Here is a 23,047-nt window from a genome sequence, read left to right on the forward strand (position 1 = left end):
GGCGCCTCATGGAGCATTTAGAACCAGCTCCGTGCATGAAAATCCGTGTTGGGCAAAAAGTGAGTTTTGCATGATATGTCCCCTTTAAGTTTCTCCACGTTGCGTTAATAAAATGTTGTAATTCTTGCTGTATAAATGTCGGACAAAATGTCGGGGGGTTAGGTGCACGGGGTCGACGGGGTTTGCCTCAACAAAAATTTTGATGACCAGCCGCCACTGATATATATAAACACAAACATTGAAAAAAAAATGAACTTAATTGTCTGGAACTTTCAACTGTCATTTACAGCCATGTTTTAAAAAGCAATCTCCTCTATTGAATCTAATCAAGGCATTACAAATTAAGTAATCAATACATTCATTCATATTCAAAATAATGTTTTGCATGCTTATACTACCCTGAAATGACAATTGAAGGTTGAAGTGGGACTTTACAGTGCAGGATGTGGTCAAGGGTGAGAGGCAGACTGCTATTTACTGCTCTCCTTGAGGTTGCAGTGAGGAAAAACTGTTTCTTGGTGTTTTGAGCCCCCAACGTTGTCTTCAAGGCAGTGCTGCCTGGAAGGCATTAGGGTTAGGCATGGGTTAGGGTTAGGGTTACTGTAGGGTTAGGATTAGGTGTCTTTAAGTCGACGGTGGCAGTGCTGCCTGGAAGATGACGTTGGGGGCTCAAAACAACATGAGCGGAAAAACATCAATACCACAGTCTTGAGCACCGTGGCCACACTGCAGTAGTGTCTGGTCACCACTACAGAGCTATTTAGGTCATGCTGACCTACATCTGTTCTGTGAAGCGCAGCGCCCACTGCCTTCAAAGAATGTTTGTTTTAAATGCTTTTAGTAGAAAAGCCACAAGACTTCCAATGAAGTTCACTGTAACCTGCAGCTCCATTCTCACAAGTACGGGACAAACGGAGTTCACCGCAACCTGCAGCTCCATTCTCACAAGTACGGGACAAACAGAGTTCACCGCAACCTGCAGCTCCATTCTCACAAGTACGGGACAAAGGCTCCTACAGCCTCCTCCCTGGTCCAAGAGCACGAATGTAACTGCAATGACAGCGAGGGCCCCATGCGAAGTGAGGCTACATTCACACACACACACGGGTATTTTGATAAACGAATATCTCCTTCCCTCCGTTTTCAAAAAAAACATTGTGCACACTTGTCAGTTTTCAGAAAAGTTTTCGTTGACACTAACCCTTGTATATGCCGTCAAGAGCATACCAAACCTTTAGGTAGTGGTGTAACAAGAAGTTTGAGCGCACGTTAGGCAATCAGAATCCCGAAAATAGCAACAACATCAACAAATCACTTCCTGGTTTCATTTCAACTGTATTTGTTATGCAAAAAAAACTTTGGCACTAACATAACATTACATTTTCCGAATGCTACTCTGAGGGGTATTCCACGAACGGAGGTTTAACAAACACAGAGTTAACGCTGAACTCTAGGTTGATTGACCCTGAGCCAACTAAACCAGAGCTGTCGGTTCCACCGCACCGGTTATGAGTTAGTTCAAATCAACACGGGGTTGGTTAACACTGGGTTGTGCGCGTCCACGCCAAACCTATAAAGACGTGATGTATGGATCATGGAAATCCTGATCAAAATGGCAAAACGGGCTGCGTATTTCACAGACATTGAGCTCTAGGTCCTCCTGGAGAGTTATGACGAGGATAAAAATATAATTACTAAAAAAAGTAACACCAAAGCCTCTGCAATTCAGAGGATTGAAGCTTGGCAGAGGATGGCTGACCGCGTGAATGTGTAAGTTTCATGTCAAAAGCATGATCCTAAATATTTTAACTATGAATCTATTAATATCCCAGTTAAGCTTTCTTAACATTCTTACCATATCATGTCATTCTACCAAGATGTACTCCGATGGGCCTGAAGCGATCTGCAGACCAAGTAAAAATGAAATATAAAAATGTCATACAAACCGGTAAGCTTTTCCTACTATCGTATTGACCTATATATTTGTCAGTGTAAAATTTAAATTGTCCTAACACCTTTGTCACTCCTGCATTTAAATAACCGCTTACATTTAAAAAAAAAAAAAAAAAAAAGCCAATTGTAAGAAGGCCGAGAGTCGGCAGACGGAAGCTGGCCCCCCTATCATCTTCACTCCGGCGGCGGAGTTGGCTATAGACATGAACATCGGGCGCCCTGGCATGGAGGGAATACCTGGTGGTCTCTCCTCTGAGAGTCCAGGGCCGTCTCGTAGTACCCCATTGGTTGAATGTAGGTTTTTAGGCCTGTTTTTCTTGTATTTTATTTTTATTTTTTGTCTATGAACACATATGCAAACCGTGTGCGTACCACGGTGCGACTTTTCTAAATCTTCTTATAGTTGTATGCCTGTATATGTGTCTCTATTCCAAAAAGTGAACAATTAGTCAACTTCACAGATCAAAATGGGGTAGTGGCGCTACTAGAGCCGGTGACAACAGAGGAAGCTCCAGTTGATGTAAGTTTGTTAGGCTTCTAATTTCTTTTGTAAACGCCTCTCAGCCTACTCAGCAAATATGCTCTTTGTATGATAGGAGGCCGATGAAAACATAGATCCGGCCGTGGATGGGTCAACTGAAAGGACTGAGGTAGGCCTACCCTTTTCTTGCCCATTCCAAGTCATTAGTTAATTAAACTAAACTAAGCAGGGATCACAAACCCATTTGTCTCTTAACAGACTGTGGTCGAGGAAGCGGGTCCGTCCACACCATCCTCAACCCAATATGAGCACGTAAGACCTAGGCCTACTTGCTTTACTGGCCAAGCATATCTCCCTTGAATGTTAAAACAATATTTCCCTCTATTTCAGATGACAATTAAAGAGCTGTATAGGATGCATCTCCAGCGGGAAATCGCTAAGGCCGATTTGGAGATGACTTACATCAACCTGCTGATAGAGGTGATAAAAGGAGGTTAATGGCCAGAAATTCAAAGTGGACAGGGTATTGCGATTCATGGTACTTATTAGAAAATTTCTCCTCAGCAATTGAAGGATAAAAAAGATTGACGAAAATGTTGTTTGTTTATTTCTTTTAATTGATTTCTACAAATGTGATCTCGCATCCTTTGTCCTGCCCTTAAATACATTTGTGGAATTGGTTCCTCCTCGAGGAGCGGGTCAAAAGGGGGAGGCATCTCTTTGCACAGAACCGCTATATTGTGTAGGACGGCCCATGCAACAATTACATCACATGCCCGTTCAGGACACACCCTTAATCCACATAGGCATTGAAATCTGGATTTTAATATCCCGAATGTATTTTCAATCCTGATGCGGGTTCTGCTGTGTGCCAGGTTGAATGTTGTCTGTGGTTCAGGAGCGGGATTAGGATAGGGGGTGATTAGAGTTGAGACATGGATACCCGCGATCCCCAAGGAGATACCCATCGAATCGCCCTGCGACCAAACACAAACTTTGAGCTATCTTGCACAAGCACAACAATTATGAGGTCTATCATAAACTGCTCACAAAAAGTAAGGAAACTTGACTTTGGCCCATTATATCTCCCCTTTAGTAATACCAACCAGTAAAGTGTTTCATATCATTTTTATCGTTGATTTGTCACCTTTACAATGAGGTATAGTTTGTAAGCATAGGGCAATCATGGAATGAGCAATACAGCCAAATGTCTGAGTAGTGGCAACCAAAAATGTGCCAAAATGGCCAGTAATAGGGTTCTGCTGCCACTGCCAGACATCTCGTTTTGGGCTTCAAGTGCTACCAGGTGAGTTTAGATACCGGGATGAGATTCTGGAGCCAGTGGCACTTCCATATCTCCAGAATATGGGACCAAATGCCATCCTCCAGGATGACAACGCTCGCCCCCATAGAGCTGGGATCATCAGAGAGTACCTCCAGAATTTGGGGAGTGGAGAGGATGGAATGGCCTGCCGTGACATAAGTCCAGACCTCAACCCATTTGAACACTTGTGGGATCAGCTTGGGCGTGCTGTACGTGCCAGAGTCACCAACAGAACCAGGTTGGCTGACTTAACAGATCCTTATCAAGGAATGGAATGCCATCCCACAGCAGAATGTAGCCAGGTTGGTGACCAGCATGAGAAGAAGGTGCCAAGCTGTTGTGGCTGCATATGGATCCTCTACATGCTACTGAGGACCCTGACACTGAGTGTAAAATGAACGAATGTATGCCTAACATGTTTTGTTTTCCTCATTTCTGTGGGAGAGTGCAATCGTCAATGCTTGAAGTAACAAAGGTGAATTCCAACAGCATAACAGGCCATTTTGGCACATTTTTCGTTGGCACTACTTACACGTTTGCTTGTGTTGCTCATTCCATGGGAGCCCAATGCCTACAAGCTGTACCTCATTGTAAAGGTGACTAATAAATGATGAAAATGACATAAAACACTTTAGTGATTGGTATTATTAAAGTGGAGATATAATGGGCCAAAGTCAAGTTTCCTTACTTTTTGTGAGCGGTTTATGTTAAAAATGCAACGCACCCTGTTGAAATTTAATGCTCAAATTAGATTCACAATACATCCTGGCATCGTGGACCGAACCAGGCCATTTTGCCTCCACATTTGTGATTAGGTAGGAGGCATCACATATCATCTAATAAAAAAAAAAAAAGATCCACAGCGATTAACAAACCAATCTTGAAGATATTGGAAATGGCCAATATAGGCTGCGTATACCTACCTGGACATTTATACTATGATGGCCTTTCCTATTCACGTAATCGGCCTCATTTATGGCTGGGGCCTTTATGGGCACTTGTGTGCCATCAATGCACCCAATGACATTCGGGAATTCTGAAATAGATAATACCCCAGATGAAAAGTAAACAACAAGAATAATTTCTGCGCCATTTGGAAACATTTTAAAGCATATAACCTGCGAGTTGGTGAAACTCCATTTTTATGACCCTCGTGGGTTTGTGTCCAGGAAAGCGGATGAAGTCGTGCACCAACCGCTTCAGCGCAAGGCAGACTTTGCGCACTGAGCGGCAGACCGTAGCTTTCCCTATATGCTCTGCATCTCCAACACTAAACAGAAAACTACCCGTCGCAAAAAAAAACGGAGAGCTATACAAATAGTTTGTAGTGAACTTAGTCTAGGTCCACGGTTTGTAACATTTGCAATGTAAGGCTGGAGAAGGTTATTTAAATAAATATATTAAGGATTCCCGAGAAAAACGATATCGCTCCAACAAGAAGTCGTCAGGGTAAGACAAGATGTCGAGTCGTGGTCTTATCAATCTCTCTCGGTGGATTGCACGAATTATTATCAACAGGCCTCTTATCAAAAGGGCATGCCATAGCGATCAAGTGAAAGCTGTGAACGCGGGTTTAAATAGCCTGAGCAAACCCGGGTTATCTTCACCACCCCTCCCCCCCTGATGCACCACATGACCCTACTCACAGTCACAGGTGAAGCTATTCGATTAATTAGCTGAGTAATGGACCCGTAGCTGGAAGCACTAACGCCGCATTCACACTAGGCGCGTTCAAGTTGACCTCTTGCAGCAGCGAGATTTGCCGGCGGTAGCAGGGGCAGGGATACAAACGCTGCTATGAAGTTGTACACTCTCTACTTCCCGTGGTCTAGACTTGACCATGTGACGAATCACGAGGCACGGACCCGCACGGACCCTTGTGGATATGAGGAGGCATCTAAACACCTGCACATACGTCAGGGATGTAAAAGCCAATTAGGGCAAAGACCTGACGTCATGAAGGCAGGGTCTAGGCTCCGCTGCTCTCCGCAGTACCTCTAAAGTTGCTGCTCTGCTGCGGAGCAGCCGCCTTGCTCCCGCGATAAGTTGAGGCCATGTGATACCGACTGCCGAGTCGAAAACACACCCATCTAGACCATCGTGGACAGATTTTTAACCACGTGCTTCTTGTGCTGCGCAGTTTTTGTGCTGCGCAGCCATCTTGAACTCGCCAACTGTCTCCGTCCGTCAACGGATCTCATTCACTTTGCATGGGGCGGACTCGAAATGCATTGTGGGTCCGTCCGTCGCTTCAGCTCCGTTGCCTCCGTCAAGAAAGTTGAGAAATGTTCAACTTTTCAGGCAGCGACGGATCCGTCAGCCAATCACATCACGTGTATGCAAATACACATACGGCAGATCCAACCTCCGTGATCCGTTGACGGACGGAGACAGTGTGTACGCGGGGTAAGGGTGTTTTCACACCTGGTCCCCTTTAAAAGAATCAAACTCAGTCCTCTTTAAGTGGACCAACAGAAAAAGAACTCAGTCTTGTTACCCCTTGTTAGTGTTGTATTTAAGGTCTTGGTTTTGTGGTGTTCTTTGCCTTGTCATTGTCTTCATGTATGTCATGGTTGTTGGTGCTATTGTTCGAAGTAAATCTGTTTCGCGTAAGTTTTGAGTCCTGCCTCGCATTTGGGTCTTGTCTGTGTCGCAACCCTGACACCCGGTGCGCTTTGTGTTCACAATGCCTGGATTAGGCGAACTGTACCACTGACTTTTTAGCAAACAGTACTGAGACCATCTCCTGAGGTGGTCTCAGTTCGGTTCGTTTTGAAGGGGTCTGGGTACTGTTGAAATATTCTTCTGAATAATTGTGAAATTAATTCAGCTGACAGACAGTATTACTTAAAAATTAACAATTGTCAAGGTAGGGTCATTTAAACTTCCTTGAGTCATTGAGGAGGGTCATGTAAATTTTAACGAGACGCCTCTTACTCTGGTGGACCTGTACATAAATAACGAATGGTCCCATAGGGCCCCATGTGAAGTGAATGGCACTCAATTAGGGCCCCACAGGGCCAGGGACTGAGCTATGTGGTGGCCAGGGGGGCCACAGCCACCACTAGTCAAAGCTCGGCCACCCTAATTCCTCCAGATGGGGTTATGAGTCCATGTACTAAGTGTGATTTTGATATACAGTATGCAAAGGTAGCTGAGATGAGCTCACTTCCTGTCTGGCAGGTCCGCATCTGAAGTGGAAGTGGGGAGTGTTTCAAAGAAAAGGTATATTTCTGCTGCTCTTGACATCTGCACCATTTTTGAGTGGCTCAGCTATTTTAGTTATTTGTATTTTCTGCTTATTTTCCAGAGATTATTTGGAAATTGCTAAATTGGAAGTGAAAGTGGAAATGGTTAGACAGTGATAGTGGACAGTGCATGACAGAAAAGGACCAGTGAATTAACTCATTGTAGAGTTGTTTTGACAGATAGGAGTTTTAGCAGAGTAGTTCATCTGTTGACTTATTTGTGATTTATGTGTTTATTTCCAAGATATTATTTCCCTGGTAATATGGCTTCACCAGCGAAGAAGTTGAAGTCCCCTGATAAGGAGGAGGGATGTTATACTGGTTTTCTTCACCAAGTGTCCCCAATGATTGAGGGTGCAGCCAAGAGAAAAAATAACAGCTTTTCTTCAACAAGCAAATGTAAATTCATGCGTGGTGGTGTTTGATGTGATCAAGCATAATTTCTTTCAGTGTGCTGAAAAAAATGGGTAGATTTATGGATGAAAATGATGTTATTTTAATTAGGTTAAGTAACCATAGCATTAATAATATTAATCATAGTATGTTCTTATTGTTGTATGTTTTTGCCTGGAAAACTTCATGCGTACAAAGTGAAGTTTAGTAGCTAATTGAGAACTTGGGCTTAATATTTGATGTAATGTGTTCATTTGCAGAAGTGCTAGAAGTGCTATGAAGATCTCCTGTGTTGGCATGAGCCCTTCTCGGCAAAATCCAGGTCAAAATGACCTGTTGGTTAATAGTTCTAGAGTGTTGTTAATTGTGTCAAAAACGTGGACTTCTTATTCCTGGAGGTAGCGAAGGAGAAGGTCCAGGAGAAGAAGATATCCACGACTGTCGAGAATTTCAGAAGGTAAATGTTGCAGTTGTATTTTTGTGTAGTTATTAGGTGATCATTATGTTACATTTAGTGGACACTTTTTGTCCTAAGTGACTTAGATATGTATATTACATTATGTAATATGTACATTGTCCCCGGAGCAACTTGGGGTTAGTGCCTTGCTCAAGGGCACAACGGTGGAAGCCGGGAATTGACAACTTTCAAGCTACTGCACGCTAGCCCAGCTCCTTAACCACTACACTACCACTGCCTTGAAGTGTCATGATTGAACTAGAGTGGAATATTATTTTGTTATTTATGTGCTAGTTATGTAATATGTGCATGTAATGTGTTCAATGTGTTTTAAACAAATAAATGTTTTGTGTTTTAGGTAAATGTGACCTGTAAGGTTGTCAACAGGGAGATGGTGTCACTCGGCAGAAAGTTGTAATGATTGCCGATGAAACTGGAAGCATTTCCTTGACTGTGTGGGGAAATACTGTGATGACATTAGAGAATTGGAATGTTTTTCTCATCTGTCTGTACATTTGTATTTAGACAAGATTACAGTTACAACCACAGCAGACACAACAGTTACTATAGAGACAAAAGAGTTAGCCATAGCTGTTATCAATGAGGATGCAACTGATGTAATCCTTGGGGAGATTGCTTCGGCTGAAGCTAAAGCGATCTACATTTGTCCAAAAAAGCATGAACTGTGAATGTAGATGCGCCGATCACACGTTGTGACATGTTCAAGCCTTTTTGGAAGAGTAAGTATATATCTAAATCTGCTAGTGCTGAGATTATGGTGGAATGTGGTGGTAAACTAATGCCAGTAACTCTTAACTTGTGTGTGTTGAAAGAGTTGTTGGGGTTGGACTCTACATCATTGAGTAATGATGATTTGGTCTCTCTCCTTCTGGCACATGATATCATCGAGTTGCGGGGTGGGAATGCAGTGAAGGCTCAATTTGATAGTAACGTGCAATTACACAAAACTAGTTTGACTTGAGGTTATTTTTTTTTTTTTAGTTTAGTTGTTTGTTTGTTTGTTTTTATGGTGTTGTCACACCAGCCACACGTCGTTCTTCTGTTCCGGCTCCAGGCCCTGGATCTACTTCAGTCCGGGTTCCAGCTCTGGCTCCACTGGCAGGCCTAGTCCGTTCAGCCTCCCCTGAGTTGCAGTCACCTGTATCCAGTTTGCTTTTTAGTTTGCATTTTCTGTAAGTCCTTGTCTTTTCAGTTGTCTTGGTGTGATATTCTCTGTTCCATGGAAGACACTGTTCGAGCTTTAGTCCAGTCTTTGGCTTTCTACACTTTGGCGTTCCATTGTTTGCCCATTGTGGCCTTTTGATTTAGGAAATTAAAGAAGTCTTCAGCAATTGCATCTCCGTTCTTGTGTTCCTGGTTTCCTTGTGTGACAGTTGTATGAGTCATGCCCTTGTGACACATTTTGATGTGTTACCCTGGCCTGCAGTCACACAGGCTACAAGAGACAGCGACAAAACGACAGGCTGCCGTTCATTTTCAATGGGAGTGAACGTTTGCCAGCGACAAGCGACGAGCTATGTCAAATCGTAGTTTTGGTTCTCAAGTGCCACCCCAATAAAAAGTCTGGACCCAGCTGGCCCCCTCTATAAAATAATCCTGGCTACACCCCTGGTTAGGGCCCCCATGTGAAGTGAATGCCACACATATCTTCCATTACCATTGTGAATCCTAGCGTTGTGACTAACTAACTGAGCTCCTGTCAGAATGGTCAGAGCACAATGGGATGACATCGAAAGAGACAATTTGTGAAAATCATCCTACCATGAATACACAAGCCGCAGACCTCTGAAACCATAGGCTGTGTTGATGTTTTCATAAGTGAAGTGTGGAAGTGATGAATGTGTGTCTTGCAGAAAGACACTGCACCATCTAATGGACAAAGTACGTAATGGCGAAACTAGACTAAATGCAGCCTAAATGAAGGATCAATATTCAGTTTCCTTTACTTTCCTTTACTAGCTATGTTAGTGAATGATATTGCAATAGCGGTCACAATTATTACATTAAGTTAGTAGGAGGAAAACTCCAGCTTCAGAGAGTAAAAGTCTGATCAAGTATTGGTTCTACCTGTGCACTGGTGATCTCATCAATTAGCTGCTCATCAATTAGCTGCTCTAGCTGAAGAGTTGTGCTAATTAGAATCAGCTGGTTTAAAGTAATGGTTGTCAGGCACAGATATGTGATAGGCCTTTTACTCATGAAACAGGATTTCCACCTCTCCTTTTTCTAGAACGTAATCATGTAATATGTGACCCTTCAGAGCGAAATCAGTAGCTTTGCGCACAACGTTATTTTGAGAAAATACACAATAAACAAACTTCCGGGTTAAAATGTTGAATTTCACGTTTTCGCATAATTCGACAGTATACAGTCTACAGTTTCATATCCTGAACTCATTTCATGGAAAAACATATGTTTTGACTGTTAAACCCGTCCACGATTCAACACATTTGCAGTCATTCCCATTGTCCACACCACATAAAAAGGTGATTTCTCCTCTTCTGGCATACCGTGACAGTAGATTACAGTGTTCGAATTACCATAGGGCCCGGTAGTGCCCAGCCCCCTTAGTTCTGGCCAGGGCACTACTAGTTCTGCTCGAAATAAATGCAGGGAAGGGTACTGCCTGAAGAAACTCGTCATCGCAGGCAACACGTTTTACCTACTTCGGCAGAATGGGAGAGAGGATTCTCTGCGCTTGATAACATCGACAACAAAGCCCGAAATCGTCTACGTAAAGTGCGTCAAAAAACACCCATTCTTCTCTGTTACTTGCCCCCCCGGAATTAAAAACATCATGTAAACGTGGCCACTGTCCTATAGGTAGAGCTGTGTAACATTTATTTGCCTCTGTGTTGGTAAGTTCACACTTTAAAAAGCGACTCTAATCGGAGCTGCCAAGTGTCACGCTTTGAGTGTGACAGTCAAACATTTTTTTTAACGCATCTCACGCTTTTCTGAAACTTGGCAGCCCTGACAATAACTTAATTTTGTAGATTTTACCGAAGCAAGTGGTTTCGCTCTGCAGGGCCACATATCCCAATATTGTTTTCACTTTGGCCAATGCTGCAGTAACAGAGCACCATTTACTGTGGAGCTGAACAGGTGACTGTTGTGCTGTCCTGACCTGAGCACAGAGGAGAGTGGTGAAGCTCTATATATAGTCTATGGGTGAAGCTGAGTAGGTGACTGTTCTGCTGTCCTGAGCAGAGGAGAGTGGTGAAGCTCTATATATAGGGTGCGTTTCATGTAGCGTTTATACGTCCTCCCTCGCTCCTCGATGCCTCGATCCTCACTGATCTACATAAATAATGATGGGGGGGAAACAATGGGATAGTCTATCCAGTGTTAGTTATAGATCAGTGGGAACGCCCCTCGAGGATCGAGCATCGAGGATCGAGGAGGCATAATGAGAGGCACCCTATATATAGTCTATGGGTGAAGCTGAGTAGGTGACTACTCACTGTTCTAGACGTTTGGGGTCCGCCCATTGTAAGATCATGGGTGCCTCTCATTTGGTCTTTTATACACCCTCCCTTCCTTCCTCGATCCTCGTCCTCACTGATCTAGATAATGAATGGTGGGGCGACAACATCGGGATAGTCTACCCAGTGTTAGTTATAGATCAGTGGGATCGAGGAGAGATGTTGAGAGGCACCCATGTAGTGTGTTTGTCTTCATTGCCCTCTGATCTGTGCCAGCTGTGGAAGTACCTAGTTTGTATTTTTTGCTTGCCTGTTTTTGATTCTGACTCTTTGAATCTGCTCTTGAGATTTTGCCTGCCTGATCTTGGTTTGGATTTTCAATTCTGTATCTGTGACTTGAATTATAAGATTATCTGAACTTTGTGACTTCTAATTTTGCCTGAGGGGTGTTTCACAAAACCTAGATAAGGGATTAAGCCGGGATTTTTTGGTTATCCTGGATGAACTTACCCTTGACTCGGTTTCACAAAAGAGATGCTACATAAGTTGCCATGGGAATTTATTCTCTGAAGCTAGCCTGCTCCCGACCAGGCTAACAGCCAAGATAAGTTAATTCTAATGGTAATTACATTATCTGATTGGTTCAGCTAGCTGTCATTCAAATCAGACCTGCATGCGATTTTTGAAAGAGCTGTATTCCATTTATATACTATTTGCTACTTGCATTTACTCGCAAAACACAACAGAATGTCTGCCCAATACCATTTAGATATCATTTAAATTATGGTGGCCTTATAATTAATTACAAAATCGTTGTTTGCATCTTTTTTTGACTGACGTTTGATGAATAGCCTACTGTAGTAGTTGATTGGAAGTGGAGGGGACATATTTCGAAGGTGTTTTCAACTAATTTGGTTTAAAGACAGAATAAAGATATATATAGTCATACTTTGTGCATCTTTGCGGAGGCAAGCGCTTTCTTAATGACGTTGCGTGCCGAGACAAGGAAGCTCTCACACGTGGGTGCATACGTAAATTTGCATTCAGTTGGTCTGACACACCTACTCCCACTATGTAACAGAAATAATCATGATTCCCCATCCAAAAAAGTAAAACTTTACCTCGTTGTTGTCTATATCAAAAGCGGTTGTTAACTTTGTGTGCAAGACGCTATTTTTTGCGTCTTTTTTATTCCAACCGTGAGCTATTTGGGGGAGAAACGAGAACGCGCACACATCCCGAATATCTTACACCTGGCTTGACATAGACGCTCCTGTTCATCCTGGATTGGCGTTAGTGAAACGGGTTTAGCAAGGATGACTAGAGAAAGCTATGTCAAACCTGGCTTTATCGATTATCTTGGATGTCTTAATTCTGCTTTTGTGAAATACCCCTCTGAAAAACTGTTTTTTTTGTTTTTGTTTGTTTTGTTTTTTGTTTTTTTTTGGTTTGCCTGAGTCATGAAAAGGCTTCATCTTCAGAACCCCACTCTTCATAGGGCATACTATTATTTGTTTGATATGCATGTGTTATGTTTTGTATAATAGTATTGTTTTGTTTTCATTTGTCCATTGATAGAATTTGGCATTTTATTTTTGCTATTCTCCTCATATTTAGCCTTACCATGCCATAGTTGTTATTATATGTTTGATTGAATGACTTATTTAATTGCTATTCTAATATTCATTGTTTTATTTCTCATTAGGTTAGTGCTTAAAATGATTGTTTTATACAGTTTTATTGATAATATTGCTATTCTCCCTATTTTTGTAATTGTTCACTGTTAATTTATGCCGCTTTGGACAAAGGCGTCTGCTAAATAACCATAACCATACTGTGTGAAGTATGTGAAAAGGGTTGTTCATCACTAGCTGCGTTTCCATTACAAATATGCGCAAAAACTTTGTCGATATTGTCTTAATGTCGAATATCACAATTTTCGCAATTGCGGTGTTTCCATTACATTCGGCTAACTAAATTAAAATCTCGTGTATTCTCGCGTGCTGAAAGTCATTAGGAGACATGGTGGTTATCAACATTACCCAGATTTAGCCATAGGGATTTAGCCTACACTAAATGCATTCAAATTGCCACCACGGCACGCTGATGAGGAGTAGCTACGTTTTGGTGGGGCAGAAACATAAAATTAAAAATGACATATTTCACAGGAGTTTGTTGTAGTAGGCCTATGCTTAAATCATGTCACAGCCATGTCAGTGGAATATTTCGTAGATCAGCCCAGTTGATTAGTTTCTAAAACTAGAATCTAGATTTCTTTCAGCACCGTTCTCATCACGTTAAACCAGTAAAGCATAGCAACGTTGTTGCTATGGGTAAACAAAACTAGTTGAGCGGTTGCGTAGCCTATGCAGCGTTTTTGAGAAAGTGTTGTCGGCAAGTTCACAGCTGTGGATTCAACATTTTAGAATGACACGAGCCACTTTTAATGAAAAAAAAAATATTGTTTTACATTATTCTCCCGGTGCCACTTCCTGTCGGCAGTCTTCTTCGTCGATTTCGTTCCTCCTAACATCCTGTTGTTGGATCACGTGACTCGTCAGATGCGAAAAAAGTGTTTCCATTGCAGTTTTGCGAAATATACAAATTTCGATACGCTCGAAATACCACCTCACCCGAGCGCAAAAACTTTTTATCGAAACATGTGAGTTTTTTCGAAATGTGTGTGTTTCCATTAAGCACATTTCTTTTCGCAACTCTTAATTTGCGCAATTTAATGGGTAATGGAAACGCAGCTACTGTTGTATTATGGCTGAAAGATGCGTGTGAAGTGCATGGTCTGAGTGTCCGTTGAGTCATCTGCCTCCCCCCTCGGCGTGATGAACAAGAGGATGCACTCTGCTGGCTTATCTGCAGTGTCATCTGACCACAGGCCTCCGAGCCTCTCTTCCTGTTCAGCAGAATTACGCCCATCAGGGCTGTCACGCAAACTAAGATTAGATTAGATTAGACTCAGTGTGGTTTTGTGCAGAGTACCAGTACAAAGACAACGAAATGCAGTTTGCGTCTGAAGTGCAAAAAAGCAGAAAGTGCCATGTGATATACAACGTATAGACAGGTGGTGCATAAACAGGACAATAAATATAGTGCACTGTAGACAGTAGTGAACAGTTGATTTACAGATGGTGGTTTAGAGTAATAAATTAAACACAAATGTGTGCAGTGTGCTAGCAGTTCCTCATACGATCAGAGTAAATGGCTACGTTACATGAACAATGTATGAAGAACATGTTACAGATATGTGCAATGTAATGGCAGTGGCATTATAATAGTAGCAAGAATAATATACAGTTGTGCTCATACGTTTATGAACCCACACTAAAGTTGACTAAAAAGAGGAATAAAAACAGTCTGGCTGTCGCCATACTAAGATCAATCTTTTAAGATTGAATGTTAGTCTGGGGAGTCTGTGCTTTATTTCTACTGCACAAGAGGTGTGATCAATGGACATAGTTCAAATCATGGAGATATTATAAGAACTGGAGAAAGTGAACAAGTCCCGCCCCCATTCATTTCAATGGGAATGCTAGGCTAGTGAAAATTGCCAAAATTGAACGATTTTTTCAGGCTTCAACATGGCGTTTCAAGGGGCTTGTTTCCGGTGCCGTTTTACTTAGCCAATTAAGTGCCAGGTTACTTATTGACATAAGGTAGGCCTACAGAAGGAGAGCTCGTGCCCACACTAAGCTCGTGCATGAGCTGAGAGTGGAACAGCCACCAATCAGCGACGAGGAAGTGCCTTGCTAATCGGCGAAGCTAATCAGTCAAATCCTGACCCCCTGATTCAAATTACTGTATGTTTTTGGATAGTCCGTCAACCAATCAGACCAACGATCCGGGTCTGCCTTTTGGATAAGCTAGTTTGTGATTGGCAGGGCTCTGAACCGGTTCAAGGAACGAAAACCGAAAACAAACGGAAGTTTACGAGGAACGGAAACGAAAACTAAATGGTCTTCAACTGTTCCGGAACAGAAACATTATTCTGAAATCCATAAAACCGGTGAATAACGTTTTTTTTTCGTTCTCTACAAATTTTTATAACATTTCACAAAAGCATAGCCTATGTCAGGGGGAAAAAAGTCTATTTGCGGTTGTGCGTTCACTTTGTCGCCCGCTAGGCTCAATCCAGGCAGCTGTCACGATTTCCTATTTCCACCATAACCCCCGCCTTGTCGTTTTAAAGTCGGGAATTTAAGTGTTTGCGCAATTATAGGCTATGTAGAGTTAAATAGGAAATTTGATAGGCTATTTGTCAGCAACAGACAGGCTATAACATGTTCGCTTATAAACGGGGATAGGAATTATTGAGCAAGCCTTTGAAGATCTCCATATGGATAAAACTTACAACCAGGTAAGGAGTTTCTAGCACTAATCCAGAAATAGGCCGGTAAACTGTAGGCTATGTGGGATAGATAGCCCATCGATAGTCCAGTTTTTGGATGCCGCCTGTGATTAATTATTTTGGGGCATAGACTAGCTAGGCCTACGGTGTAAATCAAGGTCAAATAGTAATGAGTACGTCTATTCTAAGGCTGCGTTCAGATTGCCAGCCAAAATACGATTTTAAACCCTTTCAGATTTGAATTAGATGTCACTTTTGAAGTCTGACACTGACAGGAAATCCGATTTTAGCAAAACGGTTGCAAACCACATCCAGGAGGTAGTTTTATATCGCATTCGTATCGGATATGGACAGATGCGTCTCAGTCTGAACAGCTCCCAACACTCAGATCGGATTTGACTGTCCGTGATGTGACTCTATGCGCGTGACCGCCCACCTATTTCCAGTTGTGGAGCAACGTTACGGCTATACCTTTTGACCATGTTATATTAAACGTGACTTAACAATACTCAATGCTAAATAGAGCATTATACAGTTTCTGCTCTGTTTCTATGGAAGTTGCAAGAATCCACGTTGTTCTATTAAATGCCGTTAAATAATGAAATAGCCTTCCAACAGTTTGAAGCGGAGCTTGCCACCGGTTAGTTTTGGTTTCTGTCGCGCAAATGCGCACACGCATGCAATGCATGCATTCAATGAACACTCACCTAGTTTTGTTCTATGTATTAACTCCTGATGGCAGAAACGTTTGTTTTCGTTGCTACAGCAACCTGTCAGATCTGCTACTAATGTGACCCAGTCTGAACAGAGCCATATCCGATTTGGACACTTGCTAAAGGCAGTGTGAACAGACAGCCCTAAAAATCTGATATGAGAAGGAATCAGATTTGAATCAGATTCGTCTGCAGTCTGAACGCGGCCTAAGGTATAGGCCACAAAAATAGAATTGATAGGCCCGCCAAACACTGCCGGAACGATAAGAACGAACGATATTTTACATTCCGAACCGGTTCAGGAACGATATTTTGGTGGCGGAATGCAAGAACGAAAATGTTTAAAAACATATCTGAACCGTTTGGAACGGAACGATTGAAAGATAATTTTGTTTTCAAGCCCTGGGGCCTCATTTATAAACGATGCGTACGCACAAAAGAATGCGTACGCCTCGTTCTACGCAAGCTTTGGTATTTATAAAAAGTGAACTTGGCGGTAAAATGTGCGCATCTCCACGCAAGCTCTGACCCATGCGTACGCACAAAAAAAGGGAAAAGCAGAAAGTGCGACCTCAGGAGGAAACAGGTACAACGACCCGAAATTGGTTCAATAATCGAAGTTCAACACAAACATAACACCGCGCAATGACGCGCATCAATGACATAACTGCCTTAACCTAATCCTGTTTAAAATCTAAAACGTGACTGATTGTTGTTTCGTGCGCCCGTCAAAAAATTCCATCTTATTTGATGCGAGAAAGACATGTTGATAGGCTATATGTTTTGTTAATTATCCACTTATGGCTTTCATGCATGTTGTGTTATTTGTCAATAATACATCAAGGCTCGAACATGCTTGCAAATGGTAGGCTATATAGGTACCCATCCGAATCATGCCCAGTCTCGCTGCAAGTGTTGACTTGCATCGGCTTTCTTGCCACTGGCTGACCGGACTGGGATAGCCAACCTTCCGCCAAATTTTGCCAGACGTGTTAGGAGGTGGAACTGCTTCATCACCAAACTACATCAACTTTCCTTACACGGTGAACAGGCAAATAAAAACGCAGCAAAGTCTAATTTCCCAAATGTGATCCGTGCTATTGACTGCAATCATATGCTATAAGAGCACCGAGTAAAAATAAATGTGTCTTTGTTAACAGGAAGCATTTTCATTCCCTCAATGTCCAAGTTATATATGTGACACGGACATGTTGCTCACAAATGTTGGCCTGATTCATATTGAGACATACTGTAGCAGCGTTGGGCGCAGACTGAATGCTGGAGCTGTGCGCGATGGTGGCTTCTACTGTAGGTGCGGGCGAATCGTGTTTAAATCCTGTGTGTAAATCCTAAAAGAATTTGTAAAAATTTTTCGACCATTTCTAAACATTCTTTACCCATTCAAGTTATGTTGTAGGTGACAGTGGATATCCGCTGAAACGGTGGCTGCTCACGCCATTTATGAACCCACAAACAGTCAATGAAGTTGCGTTTTTTGTCTTTCCCGCTGTTTTTGGCATGTTGTCCACAGACATCAATATTCATTAAGGGCGTTTCGCTGAATATTTATAAGCAATTATGGGTGTGTCTTGAGGTACGCACAGGTGCCGCAAATGTAGAGTAGAGATGTAGCGCTTGCGTAGCTGCAGCGTAGTTCTGCCGGGTATACTTAATACGTCATTCATTCATTACCTTCGACCAATCACCAGGCTACATTGGCTTTATTAATGACTCTGCCCAGGCACCTGCCTTGTTGCTTTCAGGTGCCGATTTTCGATGTTCTCCCTCACGACGAGGGTCACGGTTCATTCGCTTATAGTCGCCTTCACGCTACACGTTACTTCCTAATGCCATTTCAATGTTGCATCAAATTCTTAGCGGACGTAGTCTACGAACTCGAGTACCGGGAGTCGGCTAGCCTACAACCAATGCAGTAGGCCAACTCAGGACGCGGAAAACACAGCGTCGTCGCAGAAGAGGCAAGTTAACAGTTTACTGAAAGATCTTTACCTCGTAGCACTCTGGTTTCATGCGCCTAGATAGCTCACTCTTTGTTGACTTCTGCAAGCCCTCACAACCCGCGTCAAATGTGATGCAGCCTGATCTGGGAATCTCTCGCTTTCATGCGGTTTATAATCCACGGATAATTCGCACTCTTCCGTAATTGCTCTAACCCGTCGAGAGGGTCTATCTTCATACCTCAGGCTAGCCCAATTCAAACAACATTTACGTTAGAAACGCCGATTCAACTAGGCCTACATTCCTAGCTCACATTTCTCCACAAACACTCGTTATAGGCCATGTTTTGTTTGCACTATCTTAATCAGGCGTAGCCAGTAAAGGCATGTTCACATTCGCGTATGATACGACGGATTTCGACTAGCTAGCTGCTATCGGTTAACACGTTAGCCCGTCACGCTTACTCAACGCGATTACCTAAACTTTAGCATTACGCTCATTTACACCTTTAACTCGTAATGATAATCGCCGGCTTCACCAAGCGTTACTACAATCAACGCATGTGTAAAAGTTATTCCAGTTAATATTCGTGACATTTTGCCACGGCCCCGGTTTCGCTAATTAGCCCGTCTCTGTTGGCTGTGTTGTGGGATTCGCTTAATGCTCCACTGGCGTCGGTAGTGGTAGTTTGTCTTACGGTAGGCTTGCTGTCCAGGAGACGGCCCGTCGGCTACAGCATAGAAGCGTTGCTCCAGTCTGTTGCGGTCTATCCGCGTTCTTCGAATTCTTTCCTTCCACGGAAGTAAATCCATTATCGGCAACAGGCCTCGCTGTAGGCTCCTGCACGTCGCTCGTCATTCGTCTCGGATTCTCATATTAATCTACTTCTACTCGCAGGTTACTTAATTATCACGCATCGTCGTCTACTCGCTAATCGACTATAGGTACGAGGCCATGTCGCAGTTTAACTAGCTGCTGGCCTACACAGCTAAGACAAAATACCCAGACTTCGATTTGGACATTCATTCACCTCGGCATATCCCACGGCGCCTGAAGGCAGCAACATTCGGTCATTGCGTGACATTCTCACAGCCTTTTAATCAATGAAATCTTTCTCAGGTAGTCATGACTCATGAACATTGTGGAAAACTTTACAGCTTGTTAAGCCTCATCCAGATGCATAGCCATCACATCACAATCATGATTAGGTTTCAATTATCACCATGTAATCTCAAGTCATCACATCAATCATGCGGTCTCCATAGTAACTGTCAATCATGCTGTCTTTTGACCATGTGGCTCGAACTTTATCGTCTTATAGTGGAACTCGTATAGCCGACTCTCACAATCCTAGTCAGAATGTGAGTCTGAATCTTATCCATTCAGCTGTGATTACTGGGAGTGTTCAACCAATACAGAGCGATGGCTCTGCACTCACTGGATAGACCTCACCAAACAGAGCAACGAAATAACCAATAATGTAGCCTAGGCTTTATCTTCTGGTCTTTACCACATATTGGTTGGTCTAAGTGTTCAGAAATCGTTGTGCGAATCAGTGAGGCCTAACTGCATGGAAAAATATGCATCCATAGCTTTTCTGTTGCAATCAAAATCAACCAAGGAGTGGACGTCACTGTCGTTCATCTGTCCATCATCGTGTAAAGCCTGCCCTGACAATTTAATCAGTATGTTCAGCTCTGGGTTGAAAATAGTTCAGCTCTAACGGAGCTATGCCAGACCTAACTTCCCGCTGGAAAATGATGTAGGCTGGGCCAAATTCGGCTCCATCCAGGCTAGAACTCACCGGCCTCTCCACTGTAGGCCTACATTAACTTACTAATTAGCTATGGTTGTACTTGTGGTTACGTATTTTCATCGGTTTCGGTTCTGATATTATCGTTATGTCATTTTACTCAACGTGCAGCCTATCCTACCATGCCTAAGTTTAGTTAATCTCTCATCACGTCATAGACTTCATCGTGTATCGCGTGTCATGCATTGATTCATGGCGTGAAATCAAATTCCTCATCATGGTATGCAAATCCATGCTATACATCTCGGCATAGGCTACTCTCAAAGCTCGGCGTATGAGCGTACGAGCAATCAGCGCATCATGCTGAGCTGCCCTATGTCAGATGGGCGATTGTTCTCGTGTGTCGAGTTGCGGAAGGCTACCTAGAAACGGGAGCCGCCTTGCCAGTCTGGCCTGCAGAGAAGGTCCACATTCGCAGGTATTCGTCTGGTCTCTCTCAGGCTAACGTCGGCCTTGCACTGTAGCCTCTGTTCATAAGATTATACAGTCGCTGACTAAACTCCAAGGCCGGTCAGATTGAGTCATACAAGAGCCACGGTGCGTTCCAGTCAACTGCATCATGCTACGTTAGGTGCTTATCTTGGTAAACAACTTGTAAATCATTGTACAATCTCCAATGAAAAGAGGGCAATCGGGGCACAGATTGCAGGACTTTTCTTAAACTCATGCCTCAGGCGGCGTACTCAGGTGTTGAGCTACCATATTAGTTTCTCTCACAAATGTTGATCATGCACTATCGCTCGACCATAAGCATATATCTTGTCATTGCATTAGTTCATTCAACTAGTCATGCTATCATATTCCATTGCATAGCATCACCTTATATCCATAGGTTAAAGAGAAACTATACAGGATTGGCGATTTCACCTGGTTTCGGTTTCGTTTTTAGTTTTCGCTCGTTTTATGCTTGCATTTTCTCTGCAGAGCTTCCCCGACAGCTTTAGCGTGTATATCTATACATGTATAGGCTATATTTAAATAAATTGCAAGCGTGGTTTCTCGTCCCAGTTTTCCAGATGTAAACAAGTAGCGATCGTCTCCTGCAGAAAGTGGCATAGGGTCTCTTTAAGTATTAACCGTTGGTATCTTCCGGCTCGTGAAAATCCTTCGAATGTCATAGGCTACAATTACATGCCCACAAGTGCCAACGTTCCATCAAATACTTACTCGCTCGTTTGTTTTGGCATATCGCATAGTTACGCATGTCCTTGCTTTTGCTTTCTCAGAGGCATTAATGCGTGTCGGATGAGATTCCTTTTGCTACCTCGTAAAGTTTCTGATTTCGTTCTGCTAATGCACCTTTATCGGTCGTCCTTCGAGGGGTATTCCGAGAGCAAGGAGCTTAGGGTTAACTCGCCTTCAAACCTGCTCTCAGGTCTGATAGCTTCATCTTTATAGGATGGTAACCTCTCCCTGGTAGCCATAGCACATTGTCATGAGTTACACCATCATGATTCTAATCTGCCATGGATCCCCTTAACACCAATACGCTTTCTCCGGTAAATTTTCATTTAAGCAAGTTTCCTTGCCTTCTACCCACCCGTATACCTCATTCTCATTTTTTCTCGCAAGCTTATCAATCATCCATAATCATCATCCATAATCACAATCATCATCATACATCATCCATAATCAACCATCATCCATCATCATCATCCATCATTATCTATCATTCATCATCATCCGTAATCATAATCATCCATCATCATCCATCATTATCTATCATTCATCATCATCCGTAATCATCATCATCAATCATCATCATCATCATCATCATAAATCATCCATCATCATCCATCATCATCCATCATCATCCATCATCATCCATCATCATCCATCATCATCCATCATCCATCATCCATCATCCATCATCATCATCCATCATCCATCATCATCCATCATCCATCATCATCAATCATTCATCATCATCCATAATCATAATCATCAATCATCATCATCATCAATCATCATCATCATCATCATCATTCATCATCATCAATCATCAATGATATCAATAGACTCATGGCCAACTCGGGCCTTCGACTCATGGCCAACTCGGGGGCCCCCCATTCTATCTATTTACACTCTAGCCTCACTCTATCTACACTGTCTATCGGCACATGGTTATAGTTCTGTAAATACAAACACTTCCTCAGCAACAATGAGCATTTCATAATCCTCATACCTTTACTTGCAAATACTGGTGGTGGTTACTTAACTCAATTCTACTTTACTCAGTTTCTTGCTTTATACTGGACCCCAAGAATTACCTCAACTCGCACAGCCGGCACCTTAAATAATGGGTCCAAGCAGTGGTAAATTATCCCATGTCCTCACTGCCCTTTCTTCAGTCTCATACGATCACGAAATCACTCAACTGTTATTAATCACTTATCACTTCTCAATCATTATCAATAGTCATCATCAATCCTCATCAATCGTACCAATCGACTCATGGCCAACTCGGGCCTTCGACTCATGGCCAACTCGGGCCTTCCACTCGTACAACAACTTGACCTGACTCGACTTCAGTCGTACAAAACAATTAAAGGGTGCTAGGCCTTCTTGATGCCCCTTTCCAGGTTAGTCGTTTTCATTTACTTATAGTATCACATGTCTTCTAATCATTCATTATATTCATTGAGATCACTTGGCCTGTAGCTAAGGACTGCCCTGTGGATCTTCAGATCTAAAGACGGTCAAGTGATGCCATTCGGCTAAGGCTTCTATGCCAATTTATGACTTTCTTCATATACCTACATTCTCTCGCTCTTTCAGTTTAACAGGATAATAAAACATAAGCTGTTTAATATTGTTCTTTATTTCAGTGAAGATGATCCAGCTAAGCTTCCAGTAACCTTCTTATTTTTGGGGGTAGGCTTCGCCCTCATGCAGTGAAG

The 23,047-nt window shown here is 42.7% G+C and overlaps 1 pseudogene; it reads right to left on the reverse strand.

The window, feature by feature from the left end:
• Positions 1–1,650: 1,650 nt before the first annotated feature.
• On the reverse strand, positions 1,651–19,146 carry LOC134099246 (putative nuclease HARBI1; annotated as a pseudogene).
• Positions 19,147–23,047: the final 3,901 nt, after the last annotated feature.

Source organism: Sardina pilchardus, chromosome 13, assembly GCF_963854185.1.
Source record: "Sardina pilchardus chromosome 13, fSarPil1.1, whole genome shotgun sequence".
Classification (NCBI taxonomy): domain Eukaryota; kingdom Metazoa; phylum Chordata; class Actinopteri; order Clupeiformes; family Clupeidae; genus Sardina; species Sardina pilchardus.